We start from the raw sequence: 14,859 nt of genomic DNA, 5'->3' as shown, positions 1-14,859 counted from the left end.
ATGGGGCATCAGGTGCTGCCAGAACTGAGTTAGGACTCCCTTTAATTAGGGCAGCTTTCCATGATTGTAACAATTTGGCATTTCATTGTTAATTTTTTCCTAGGGAGGAAATAAAATGTATGAACAATTTTAATATATAAAGTGAGATTTTTGAGAATTGCAAGATATTTTCAAAATAAATATTTTCAAGGACTCTAAGAGTAAGGGAACCTAAAGAATTCAGCATGCATTACTTTATAATAGCAACAAAATTTTATGGCCCCAGCAAGAAATTAAAGGCATAGGTCACTGATTTTCAGTATCTTGATTTCCTTGCGCAGGATTGAAGAGAGTGACACAGGTTGCTGAGCTGACGGCCAGACAGCCTTTTGTTTACAGCGTGTATACATTAGTGGTAGGGTCCAGTGCATAGGGACACCAGTGTGCTCAGACTCTGCTTTCACGGGAGATTTTAGGCCCCCAAGTCCCCCCATTTCAGGTGGGATGGGTGTTCTAAAGCAGCGGTCCCCAACCTTTTTGGCAGCAGGGGCCGGTTTGGTGGAAGACAGTTTTTCCACGGCCCCGTGGGGAGCGGCAGACGAAGCTTCCCTCGCTCGCCCGCCGCTCACCTCCTGCTGTGTGGCCCGGTTCCTAACAGGCCGAGGACCTGGACCCGTCTGTGGCCCGGGTGTTGGGGATCCCCGTTCCAAAGTATGCTTCCTGCGAACTCACAAACGCTTTCTTCTGGGAACCACGCATCGGCGCTTTCGTCCCCTGCCTGGTGCCTCCTACTGCTGCCAGGGCCCGGGAGGCTTGTGAATCCCTTGAGCCACGCCTGGGGATGCCGGCCCGAGTCCAGGGGCTGTGCAGGCGCCGCGCCACGCATGCGCGCACTCGGCTGGGCCCACAGCCAGTGGTCTTCCCTTACCGTTGAGCTGCACGGTCCCCAGGCTGCGCTGCCAGGAGCTCCAAATGCCTTTCAGGGCTTCTTTACCAGATCAGTCCGTGGTCTCGCTTAAAGGGCTCCATCTAGGACCCAGGCCAGAGGATAGTCTATGCAGGATTCCCAAGTCTTCCTGTGATGGGAGGGGACTGAGAGCATGGGGGCGGGGGTTGGGGGGAAGGCGGGTATTATTCAGCCTTGTTTTGACGCTTTGGCTTACTTGCCTTAGTGCAGATTTTTTTTTTCTCTCCAGAATGCGCATGGCTCCATCATGCTCATAGTCTCCGGAACAGGAATTCCTCCCATCTTTTACGCAGCGAATCTTTATGGAGGATCCGTTCCGTACCAGACACTCCACTAGGCTCTGGGGGTGAAATGGTGGGTGAAAACAAGCAGAGCCCCCATTGCATGGAGCTCACCGTCTAGTGGGTGTGGTACCACGTTTCCGAACGACAGTAACAAATACCTATAATTAAAGCTGAGGTAAGGGCTCTGAAGGCAACAAATCAGGCTCATTCCCACATGTGTCCATTTTTGTCACCCTGATTGGGCTCACGCTGGGGTTTCTAGCTCTGGTCTATATCCAAGCACTTAACTACTAGAGGAATTTCAAACCACTTCGAAATCTAGAATTATTTATTGTATATATTAATATATACATATTATATATTATATACTTATTACATTGTTAGCATAATTCATATGATCATTATTATAGTATACATACTATATTAATATAAATGTAGAAAAATAAATTTTCTACTTATGTACTGTAAATTAAATTACATTCTCTCAAAAATAAATACCGTATGCTAACACATATATATGGAATCTACAAAAAAAAAATGGTTCTGAAGAACCTAGGGGCAGGACAGGAATAAAGATGCAGAGGTAGAGAATGGATTTGAGGACACAGGGAGGGGGAAGGGTAAGCTGGGACGAAGTGGGAGAGTGGCATTGACATGTACACACTACCAAATGTAAAATAGATAGCTAGTGGGAAGCAGCCCCATAGCACAGGGAGATCAGCTCAGGGCTTTGTGACCACCTAGAGGGGTGGAATAAGGAGGGTGGGAGGGAGACACAAGAGAGCGGGGATATGGGGATAGATGTATACGTATAGCTGATTCACTTTGTTATACAGCAGAAACTAACACAACAATGTAAAGCAATTATACTCCAATAAAGATGTTAAAAAAAGGGTAAAAAGATAAATTAAAAAAATAAATTAATTACATTCTCTGATATAAACACATATCAAAGAGGAGAAGGACCAGAATATCCCAAATGAAAAGCTGAAGATTAGAAAATGAAGAAAGTTTTCTCAACCTTAACAAATGGAATTTTAAAGAATCGATAATATTGTCAGTTTTTAGCAATTCTTGTCCAGCATTAGATGAATCTATAGAGGGAAAGATGGTCTTTAAACTACCAAGCCTTCCTGCCGTGTCCTCAGACAAAAGAATTCTCTTAGAATTTCACATTGCCTAAAATTCAGAAATGAATTTATTTCTTGTCAGATTTATGCAATGCCTAGCAGGGAACTGGAACTGAATCTGAGGGCTTTTGGATTTACCAGATCACAATACAATGCCTTTTTTAAAGGAAGTTGTCACAATTGTCTCACAGCTGAGAATGTATGCCCAAGAGGTCCTGCAGAACTGATGATAGGTTGAATTCATTAGTATTACTAATTATTATTATTTGATGAAACCTTGCATACAGTTTTGAGCACAGAGAATAGTATGCTGGTCAGTGTTTAAACAACTGTCTCTCCTGGTGGGGGAGCTGGGGAAGCCCTGATTAGTAGCATTTGCCAGTTTTTTTTTTTTTTAAACGTCTTTATTGGAGTATAATTTCTTTACAATGGTGTGTTAGTTTCTGCTTTATAACAAAGTGAATCACTTATACATATACATATGTTCCCATATCTCTTCCCTCTTGCATCTCCCTCCCTCCCACCCTCCCTATCCCACCCCTCTAGGTGGTCACAAAGCACTGAGCTGATCTCCCTGTGCTATGCGGCTGCTTCCCACTAGCTATCTGTTTTACATTTGGTAGTGTATATGTGTCCATGACACTCTCTCACCCTGTCACATCTCACCCCTCCCCCTCCCCATATCCTCAAGTCCATTCTCTAGTAGGTCTGTGTCTTTATTCCCGTCTTGCCACTAGGTTCTTCATGGCCTTTTTTTTTTTCCTTAGATTCCATATATATGTGTTAGCATACTGTATTTGTTTTTCTCTTTCTGACTTACTTCACTCTGTATGACAGACTCTAACTCCATCCACCTCACTACAAATACCTCCATTTCATTTCTTTTTATGGCTGAGTAATATTCCATTGTATACATGTGCCACATCTTCTTTATCCATTCATCCAATCATGGACACTTAGTTTGCTTCCATGTCCTGGCTATTGTAAATAGAGCTGCCATGAACATTTTGGTACATGACTCTTTTTGAATTATGGTTTTCTCAGGGTATATGCCCAGTAGTGGGATTGCTGGGTCGTATGGTAGTTCTATTTTTAGTTTTTTAAGGAACCTCCATACTGTTCTCCATAGTGGCTGTATCAATTTACATTCCCACCAACAGTGCAAGAGTGTTCCCTTTTCTCCACACCCTCTCCAGCATTTATTGTTTCTAGATTTTTTGATGCTGGCCATTCTGACCGGTGTGAGATGATATCTCATTGTAGTTTTGATTTGCATTTCTCTAATGATTAATGATGTTGAGCATTCGTTCATGTGTTTGTTGGCAATCTGTATATCTTCTTTGGAGAAATGTCTATTTAGGTCTTCTGCCCATTTTTGGATTGGGTTTTTTGTTTTTTTGTTATTGAGCTGCATGAGCTGCTTGTAAATCTTGGAGATTAATCCTTTGTCAGTTGCTTCATTTGCAAATATTTTCTCCCATTCTGAGGGTTGTCTTTTGGTCTTGTTTATGGTTTCCTTTGCTGTGCAAAAGCTTTTAAGTTTCATTAGGTCCCATTTGTTTATTTGTGTTTTTATTTCCATTTCTCTAGGAGCTGGGTCAAAAAGGATCTTGCTGTGATTTATGTCATAGAGTGTTCTGCCTATGTTTTCCTCTAAGAGTTTTAGAGTGTCTGGCCTTACACTTAGGTCTTTAATCCATTTTGAGTTTATTTTTGTGTATGGTGTCAGGGAGTGTTCTAATTTCATACTTTTACATGTAGCTGTCCAGTTTTCCCAGCACCACTTATTGAAGAGGCTATCTTTTCTCCACTTTATATGCTTGCCTCCTTTATCAAAGATAAGGTGACCATATGTGTGTGGGTTTATCTCTGGGCTTTCTGTCCTGTTCCATCTATCTATATTTCTGTTTTTGTGCCAGTACCAAACTATCTTGATTACTGTAGCTTTGTAATATAGTCTGAAGTCAGGGAGCCTGATTCCTCCAGCTCTATTTTTCGTTCTCAAGATTGCTTTGGCTATTCGGGGTCCTTTGTGTTTCCATACAAATTGTGAAATTTTTTGTTCTAGTTCTGTGAAAAATGCCATTGGTAGTTTGATAGGGATTGCATTGAATCTGTAGATTGCTTTGGGTAGTAGAGTCATTTTCATAATGTTGATTCTTCCAATCCAAGAACATGGTATATCTCTCCATCTATTTGTATCATCTTTAATTTCTTTCATCAGTGTCTTATAGTTTTCTGCATACAGGTCTTTTGTCTCCTTAGGTAGGTTTATTCCTAGATATTTTATTCTTTTTGTTGCAGTGGTAAACGGGAGTGTTTTCTTAATTTCACTTTCAGATTTTTCATCATTAGTATATAGGAATGCAAGAGATTTCTGTGCATTAATTTTGTATCCTGCTACTTTACCAAATTCATTGATTAGCTCTAGTAGTTTTCTGGTAGCATCTTTAGGATTCTCTATGTATAGTATCATGTCACCTGCAAACAGTGACAGCTTTACTTCTTCTTTTCCAATTTGGATTCCTTTTATTTCTTTTTCTTCTCTGATTGCTGTGGCTAACACTTCCAAAACTATGTTGAATAATAGTGGTGAGAGTGGGCAACCTTGTCTTGTTCCTGATCTTAGTGGAAATGGTTTCTGTTTTTCACCATTGAGGACAATGTTGGCTGTGGGTTTGTCATATATGGCCTCTATTATGTTGAGGTAAGTTCCCTCTATGCCTACTTTCTGGAGGGTTTTCATCATAAATGGGTGTTGAATTTTGTCAAAAGCTTTTTCTGCGTCTATTGAGATGATCATATGGTTTTTATCCTTCAGTTTGTTAATATGGTGTATCATATTGATTAATTTGCATATACTGAAGAATCCTTGCATTCCTGGGATAAACCCCACTCGATCATGGTGTATGATCCTTTTAATGTGCTGCTGGATTCTGTTTGCTAGTATTTTGTTGAGGTTTTTCGCATCTATGTTCATCAGTGATATTGGCCTGTAGTTTTCTTTCTTTGTGACATCTTTGTCTGGTTTTGGTATCAGGGTGATGGTGGCCTCACACAATGAGTTTGGGAATGTTCCTCCCTCTGTTATATTTTGGAAGAGTTTGAGAAGGATGGGTATTAGCTCTTCTCTAAATGTTTTATAGAATTTGCCTGTGAAGCCATCTGGACCTGGGCTTTTGTTTGTTGGAAGATTTTTAATCACAGTTTCAATTTCAGTGCTTGTGATTGGTCTGTTTATATTTTCTATTTCTTCCTGGTTCAGTCTTAGAAGGTTGTGCTTTTCTAAGAATTTGTCCATTTCTTCCAGGTTGTCCATTTTATTGGCATAGAGTTGCTTGTAGTAATCTCTTATGATCCTTTGTATTTCTGCAGTGTTTGTTGTTACTTCTCCGTTTTCATTTCTAATTCTGTTGACTTGAGTCTTCTCCCTTTTTTTCTTGATGAGTCTGGCCAGTGGTTTATCAATTTTGTTTATCTTCTCAAAGAACCAGGTTTTAGTTTTATTGATCTTTGCTATCATTTCCTTCATTTCTTTTACATTTATTTCCGCTCTGATCTTTATGATTTCTTTCCTTCTGCTAACTTTGGGGGTATTTTTGTTCTCCTGTCTCTAATTGCTTTAGGTGTAAGATTAGGTTGTTTATTTGAGATGTTTCTTGTTTCTTGAGGTAGGATTTTATTGCTATAACGTTCCCTCTTAGAACTGCTTTTGCTGCATCCCATAGGTTTTGGGCCATCGTGTTTTCACTGTCATCTGTTTCTACGTATTTTTTGATTTCCTCTTTGATTTCTTCAGTGATCTCCTGGTTATTTAGTAGTGTATTGTTTAGCTTCCATGTGTTTGTATTTTTTACAGGTTTTTTTCCTGTAATTGATACCTAGTGTCATAACATTGTGGTCAGAAAAGATACTTGATACGATTTCAGTTTTCTTAAATTTACCAAGGCTTGATTTGTGACCCAAGCTATGATCTATCCTGTAGAATGTTCCATGAGCCCTTGAGAAGAAAGTGTATTCTGTTGTTTTTGGATGGAATGTCCTATAAATATCAATTAAGTCCATCTTGTTTAATGTATCATTTAAAGCTTGTGTTTCCTTATTTATTTTCATTTTGTTTGATCTGTCCATTGGTGAAAGTGGGGTGTTAAAGTCCCCTACTATGCTTGTGTTACTGTTGATTTCCCCTTTTATTGCTGTTAGCACTTGCCTTATGTATTGAGGTGCTCCTATGTTGGGTGCATAAATATTTACAATTGTTATATCTTCTTGGATTGATCCCTTGATCATTATGTAGTGTCCTTCTTTGTCTCTTGTAATAGTCTTTATTTTAAAGTCTATTTTGTCTGATATGAGAATTGCTACTCCAGCTTTCTTTTTTTTTTTTTTTTTTTTTTTTTTTAAATTTTATTTATTTATTTATTTATGGCTGTGTTGGGTCTTCGTTTCTGTGTGAGGGCTTTCCCTGGTTGTGGCAAGTGGGGGCCACTCTTCATCGCGGTGCGCGGGCCTCTCACTATCGTGGCCTCTCCCGTTGCGGAGCACAGGCTCCAGACACGCAGGCTCAGCAATTGTGGCTCACGGGCTTAGTCGCTCCGCGGCATGTGGGATCTTCCCAGACCAGGGCTCGAACCCGTGTCCCCTGCATCGGCAGGCAGATTCTCAACCACTGCGCCACCAGGGAAGCCCAGCTTTCTTTTGATTTCCATTTGCATGGAATATCTTTTTCCATCCCCTCACTTTCAGTCTGTATGTGTCCCTAGGTCTGAAGTGTGTCTCTTGTAAACAGCATATATATGGGTCTCATTTTTGGATCCATTCAGCCACTCTATGTCTTTTGGTTGGAGTATTTAATGCGTTTACATTTAAGGTAATTATCGATATGTTATGTTCCTATTACTGTTTTCTTAATTGTTTTGGGTTTGTTATTGTAGGTCTTTTCCTTCTCTTGTGTTTCCTGCCTAGAGAAGTTCTGTTAGCATTTGTTTTAAAGCTGGTTTGGTGGTGCTGAATTCTCTTCTTTTGCTTGTCTGTAAAGGTTTTAATTTCTCTGTAGAATCTGAATGAGATCCTTGCTTGGTACAGTAATCTGGGTTGTAGCTTTTTCCCTTTCATCACTTTAAGTATGTCCTGCCACTCCCTTCTGGCTTGCAAAGCTTCTGCTGAAAGATCTGCTGTTCACCTTATGGAGATTCCCTTGTATGTTATTTGTTGCTTTTCCTGTGCTGCTTGTAATATTTTTCTTTGTGTTTAATTTTTGATAGTTTGATTAATATGTGTCTTGGCGTGCTTCTCCTTGGATTTATCCTGTATGGGACTCTCTGCACTTCCTGGACTTGATTGACTATTTCCTCTCCCATATTAGAGAAGTTTTCAACTATAATGTCTTCAAATATTTTCTCAGTCCCTTTCTTTTTCTCTTCTTCCTCTGGGACCCCTATAATTTGAATGCTGGTGCATTTAATGTTGTCCCAGAGGTCTCTGAGAGTGTCCTCAATTCTTTTTATTCTTTTTTCTTTATTCTGCTCTGTGGTAGTTATTTCCACTATTTTATCTTCCAGGTCACTTATCTGTTCTTCTGCCTCAGTTATTCTGCTATTGATTCCTTCTAGAGAATTTTTAATTTCATTTTTTGTGTTGTTCATCATTGTTTGCTCTTTAGTTCTTCTAGGTCCTTGTTAAACGTTTCTTGTATTTTCTCCATTCTATTTCCAAGATTTTGGATCATCTTTACTATCATTACTCTGAATTCTTTTTCAGGTAGACTGCTTATTTCCTCTTCATTTGTTTGGTCTGGTGGGTTTTCACCTTGCTCCTTCATCTGCTGCATGTTTCTCTGTCTTCCCATTTTGCTTAACTTACTGTGTTTGGGGTCTCCTTTTCACTGCCTGCAGGTTCATAGTTCCTGTTGTTTTTGGTGTCTGCCCCCAGTGGGTAAGGTTGGTTCAGTGGGTTGTGTAGGCTCCCTGGTGGAGGGGACTGGTGCCTTTGTTCTGGTGGATGAGGCTGGAGCTTGTTTTTCTGGTGGGCAGGTCCGAGTTTGGTGGTGTGTTTTGGGGTGTCTCTGACCTTATTATGATTTTAGGCATCCTCTCTGGTAATGGGTGGGGTTGTGTTCCTCTGTTGCTAGTTGCTTGGCATGGGGTGTCCAGCACTGTAGCCTGCTGGTTGTTGAGTGGAGCTGGATCTTAACATTGAGATGGAGATCTCTGGGAGAGCTCTCGCCAATTGATATTACGTGGGGCTGGGAGGTCTCTGGTGGACCAATATCCTGAACTCGGCTCTCCCACCTCCAAGGCCTAGGCCTGACACCCCACGGAAGCACCAAGACCCTGTCAGCCACATGGCTCAGAAGAAAAGGGAGAAAAAAAAAAAAATAAATAAATAAAATAAAAGTTATTAAAATAAAAAATAAAAAAGCAATTAAAATAATAAGAGAGCAACCAAACCAATAAACAAATCCACCAATGATAACAAGCGCTAAAAACTAAACTAAGATAAACGTATAAATCAGAAACTAGTCAGTCGCATACAGCAAACCCCAAGTCTCTACAGTTGCTCCCAAAGTCCACCTCCTCAATTTGGGATGATTCGTTTTCTATTCAGGTATTCCACAGATGCAGGTACATCAGGTTGACTGTGGAGATTTAATCCGCTGCTCCTGAGGCTGCTGGGAGGAATTTCCCTTTCTCTTCTTTGTTCGCACAGCTCCTGGGGTTCACCTTTGGATTTGGAACCGCCTCTGCGTGTAGGTTGCCTGAGGGCATCTGTTCTTCGCTCAGACAGGACGGGGTTAAAGGAGCAGCTTATTCGGGGGCTCTGGCTCACTCAGGCCGGGGGGAGGGAGGGGTACGGATGCGGGGCGAGCCTGCGGCAGCAGAGGCCGGTGTGATGTTGCACCAGCCTGAGGCGTGCCGTGCGTTCTCCCGGGGAAGTTGTCCCTGGATCACAGGACCCTGGCAGTGGCGGGCTGCACCGGCTCCTGGGAGGGGAGGTGTGGAGAGTGATCTGTGCTCGCACACAGGCTTCCTGGTGGCGGCAGCAGCAGCCTTAGCGTCCCATGCCCGTCTCTGTGGTCCACGCTGATAGCCGCGGCTCGCACCCGTCTCTGGAGCTCGTTTAGGCGGCACTTTGAATCCCCTCTCCTCACGCACCCCGGAACAATGGTGTCTTGCCTGTTCGGCAGCTCCAGACTTTTTCCCGGACTCCCTCCCAGCTAGCCATGGCGCACTATCCCCCTCCAGGCTGTGTTGACACAGCCAACCCCAGTCCTCTCCCTGCGATCCGACTGAAGCCCGAGCCTCAGCTCCCAGCCCCCACCCGTCCCGGCGGGTGAGCAGACAAGCCTCTCGGGCTGGTGAGTGCTGGTCGGCACTGATCCTCCGTGCAGGAACCTCTCCGCTTTGCCCTCCGCACCCCTGTTGCTGAGCTCTCCTCCGTGGCTCCGAAGCTTCCCACCCCCGCCCACCCCCCATCTGCACCAGTGCAGGGGCTTCTATTCTAGTGTGTGGTAACCTTTCCTCCTTCCCAGCTCCCTCCCAGAGGGGCAGGTCCCATCCCTATTCTTTTGTCCTTGTTTTTTCTTTTTTCTTTTGCCCTACCCAGGTACGTGGGGAGTTTCTTGCCTTTTGGGGAGTCTGAGGTCTTCTGCCAGTCTTCAGTAGGTGTTCTGTAGGCATTGTTCCACATGTAGATGTATTTTTGTGGAGGAAGGTGATTTCCACGGTTTACTACTCTGCCATCTTGAAGGTCCTCATTATTTCTTTAATCTCTAAAAGTACTATGACTGAAAGTGCTTTGTGTGCTTCATATGCTTTTTAAAAATTTTTCATAAGACTGTGACTTGTCTTCTATTCCAGATTTTTTTTTTCTCTCAGCATGTTATATTTAAATCATTAGCATTTTTCTTTCTCTAGACCATTTTCCTCTCAGGGAAAAATTGATTTTGGGGACTGTGCATCAAGACTAGTCATACTTTTTCTGAATGAGTCTTTAATTTGATCTTCTGGTTGCTGTGAGTTGAGTAACAACCTCATTTCACATCAGCTGCCTTGATGGCCTCAAGAGCCTCTTTGATGAATCCCCAGGTCCTCTCTAGCTCCCGTGCCCTGCATTGTCCTCATCTTTGGTGAACTTAGAGTCAACTTAGAATCAAGTCCAAAACCTTTGCCCATAAGCTCTACATCATCTGGCTTTGCCACGGACAGTGTTGTCTAGTGCTTAAGGGTCTGAGGTTCACGCTCCATCCCTCTCCTTGCTCGCTGTGTGACCCTGGAAACAATCCTTAATCTCCCTCTGCCTTAGTTTACTCATCTTTAAAATGGGAACATAATAGTATCTACATCATAGAGGTTTTTTATTATTATTATTATATTGAAGTATAGTTGATTTATAATATTGTGTTAGTTTCAGGTGTATAGCAAAGTGATTCAGTTATATATATTGTATATATTTCAGATTCTTTTCTGTAATAGGTTATTATAAGATGTTGAATATAGTTCCCTGTGTTCTACGGTAAATCCTTACTGCTTATCTATTTTATATATAGTAGTTTGTATCTGTTAATCTCATATTCCTAATTTATCTCCCCCCACACCTTTCCCCTTTGTTAGCCACATCATAGAGTTTTTCTAAGGATGAAGTGAATGGATGCATAGAAAGGGCTTAGAACAGCACCTGATATGGAGAAGACACTTAGTAAGTCTTAGCTTCTCTCCTCTTCTTCCCTCTCTTGCCCCACCCCCAGCCCCTCACCACGCTCTCCTCCTTTCAGCTCATTTTAGCTGAAGGAGCTTTACACCTACTCTCCCTACCACCTGGAAATTTCCTTTCTTCATTCTCACATAATTCATTCCTATTTATTCTTCAGTCTCTGCTTAACTGTCACTTCCCAGATCCAGGGGATGGAGTGGTGAAGGCAGAGACATTATCCGCTGCATCATTCTCAATGCCCAGCCTAAGCTTGGAACAGCACTCTACAGTGTGTCTGCTAACAGCAGACAGCTTGGGTGTCCAAGTGTTCTAGCCCTTAACCAACATCACGAGCAGTCTTTTGGCTGCGCCATGTGGGATCTTAGTTCCCTGACCAGGGATCGAACCTGTGCCCCCTGCAGTGGAAGGTGAAGTCTTAACCACTGGACCACCAGGGAAGCCCCCGTCAGGAGCAGTTTTGAAGCTGTTGTTTGGAGAGGCAGTTTTGAAGCCTGTCCCCCTACTAACGACGCTACCCAGCACTCGCCTGCTGTTGGCACTTGAGTCCAGCCCTCTTCCCCCTCAAAAAGGCCATTTTACCCCTAAGCTGAGATTTCCCTTTTCCAAGTTGCCTTTATACGGTGAAATTTTTTAATGAATAAAATTACAATGTTGATTTCATTTAAAAAGTGCATTTTTAGTAGCAGCGTCATTCCTGTCTTGTTTTTAGGTACCCTTTTTTTGTGGTTCTCCTCTCTCTTTTTGCTCTCTTTTTATTTAAATAACTTTTATTGCTTTCTTTTTCTTTTTGCAAGAGGATTACATGCTCACTCTAGAAAATTCCTCACTACTGATTTGTTATGTTGTACTTACATTTTCCCTGTAAGTGATCTAAAACTTTTGTGGAACAAGTTAGAGATAGAAATACATCAGTATGAAGAAATAATAAAGCAAAAGAGGTGTGAGTTACCTACTTAAACATTTATCTGTTATCAAAATTGCATTTCCTTAATTATTTGGCGTGCACGGTGAGAATAAAAAGTTGTTTTGGCAGCTGGCATCAGCCGTGGGGAACTACGCAGCAGGCCTGCTATTTTTACTTTTTATTTTGTATGTGTTGTATTTCTTTCTTTTTTAATTAGTTAATTAATTAATTATTTGGCTGCGTTGGGTCTTCATTGCTGTGCACGGGCTTTCTCTAGTTGTGGCGAGCGGGGGCTACTCTTCGTTGCGGTGCGTGAGCTTCTCATTGCAGTGGCTTCTCTTGTTGCGGAGCATGGGCTTCTAGGCACACGGGCTTCAGTAGTTGTGGCATGCCAGCTCAGTACTTGTGGCTCTCGGACTCTAGAGAGTAGGCTCAGTAGTTGTGGCACACGGGCTTAGTTGCTCCGTGGCATGTGGGATCTTCCCGGTCCAGGGTTTGAACCTGTGTCCCCTGCATTGGCAGGCGGACCAGGGAAGTCCTTTACTTTTTACAGGGCAATGTGAGCCTTTAAGGAAGTGAGTAGATTGCGCTTTTTGTGTTAATATCTTTTACAGATTTTGCACAAATAAATATAATTTTCCTCAAATAGAACCCTGACAACTAACAGCAGCAATAAAAAGAATTCCAGCTATAAGTGGAAATTTTAAAAATAATAATTTGGAGGGAAACTAATCATGGAGCCGAAGGAAATAGTATTGAATACATGAAGGTTTATGTGACTGAAGGATAAACTTGCTGGTCTGTTCTAATGACCAAATGAATTCTTGACATCCTCAGCTCTACCCTGCCCTTTGGGAGGCCAGGAGAGCTTTCCAGCTCATAGTTATAATGCTTCTTACTTGGAAAGAGGACAGCAGAAACCCTAAACTAGTCCCCAAATCTAAACTAGTCCTTAATGAGCCGTGGAGAAATATGAGGATTATTTTACCAAATACACGTGGATTAGGGCTTTTGTATTTCATTAAAAATGAACCCTAGCTAAGAATTCGTTGTTTGTACCAACAGCTCTTATCCTCAGATATTGCGACTCTCAATGACTGTTTAAAAAATGTTAATGTGTCACTTCTTAGATTGCACTTCCTGGCTTTGAAACAATGCTGAATTTGCAATCATCCTCAAGAGCCCAAATTATATGCTTTGTTCCTCATATCGACAAAGGAATTTGGATTTTCATTTGAACACCTTGATCTACTACGAGAGGTGAAGGAGAGTGCTCTAAGACATGACACACTCTAAGAAATGTATTTTCTATATTGATTTTTTTTTTGGTAAAATAAGAGATACAGTTGATGCAAGTGAGCATCTGAGTTTTAAAACAGATGATATTATGATGGTTAAAATAATAGTAATTAGCATATATTTTTCTCTCTTGAATGTAATTTATCAGAATGATTCCTTTCTCTGTCTGACTTACTTCATTAAGTATGATAATCTCTAGGTCCATCCATGTTGCTGCAAATGGCATTATTTTTTTTTCTTTTTTTAAATTTATTTTTTATGGCTGAGTAATATTCTGTTGTCATGTGATATCACTTATGTGTGGAATCTAATTTTAAAAATGACACAAATGAACTTATTTACAAAACAGAAACAGACTCACAGATCTCAAAGTCAAACTTATGGTTACCAAAAGGGAAACGTAGGGGAAAGGGATAAATTATGAAATTGGGATTAACAGATACACACTACTGTATATAAAATAGATAACTAACAAGGACCTACTGAGCACAGGGACCTACTAGAGCACAGGGAACTCTACTCAATATTCTGTAATAACCTATATGGGAAAAGAATCTGAAAAGGAATGTATGTATATATATATATATATATATATATATATATATATATATATATATGTAACTGAATCACTTTGCTGTACACCTGAACTGACAAAACATTATAAATCAACTATATTCCAATTAAAAAAATGATTCCTACTCATGCCACTGTGACATCTAAGTTTGATAAGGAAGTTTCTAAGGGTCATGGTTCCTAACATTTATTTATGAATGATTCATACCAGAAGTAAATAATATCTCATCAAGAATTTAATTATTTTTTTAGTTGATAAATGTACTCAATTCACACTTAAAATTTAAAAATAATTGTATAGAAAGAAAACTGAGGTTTGTCTTTTAAACAACTCCTACTTATAGTAATCAAGCCTTTTATTAGTCATTAATCATAATAACTTATTTGTTTTAAAATGTTTTCACTTCAGCTCAGTACATCTCAACAACTTTTATTGACTTTGTGTCTTTAACCTTTAGAGCTATTCCATCTAATGACTCCCTTTAAATTTTGTCTTATCAAGTAATGTGGCAGCTCAGCACATTTGCTGAGTAAACTTTGTCAAGACCTGAGAAATTCTTTGCAATGAAAATGGTGCTTAAGTGTTCAAATATTTGGAAAATAATGTGCTAGTCCTTTCGTGTAGAAAAATCATACCATCAACAGTTAGTAAGTTCTGAGATTTGAGCTTCCTTCATAACCCCAACCTCAACACCCATGTGTATACGGAGAGACACGCACGTTCTCTCTCTCTCTCTCTCCCTTTCTCTTTCTCTCTCTCTCTCTCTCTCTCACACACACACACACACACACACACACCACACACTCACTCTATGATGTTCATGAGGAAACACCCTACTCATTCAGATGACTGACATGTTGACCAGCCACAGCTTCACAGTCACAAATGAGATACTTTAGTCTAACCCATCGCACTGACGAGTTCAAAACCTCTGGGGGAAAGAACAGCTTAAGAATCTTGGATACAGAATGTTACCCTTCACTAAGACTCTCTCATGCTCAAAAAAGACC

The 14,859-nt window shown here is 40.9% G+C and overlaps 1 protein-coding gene across 2 annotated transcripts in view; it reads left to right on the top strand.

The window, feature by feature from the left end:
• The window catches only part of MRC1 (mannose receptor C-type 1), a 146,936-nt gene that overhangs the window by 22,071 nt on the left and 110,006 nt on the right, over positions 1-14,859 (top strand). The window lies entirely within an intron of this gene.

The sequence above is a fragment of the Balaenoptera acutorostrata genome, chromosome 3, assembly GCF_949987535.1.
Source record: "Balaenoptera acutorostrata chromosome 3, mBalAcu1.1, whole genome shotgun sequence".
In the NCBI taxonomy this organism is placed as follows: Eukaryota; Metazoa; Chordata; class Mammalia; order Artiodactyla; family Balaenopteridae; genus Balaenoptera; species Balaenoptera acutorostrata.
This window is presented reverse-complemented; position numbering and strand designations above follow the sequence as displayed.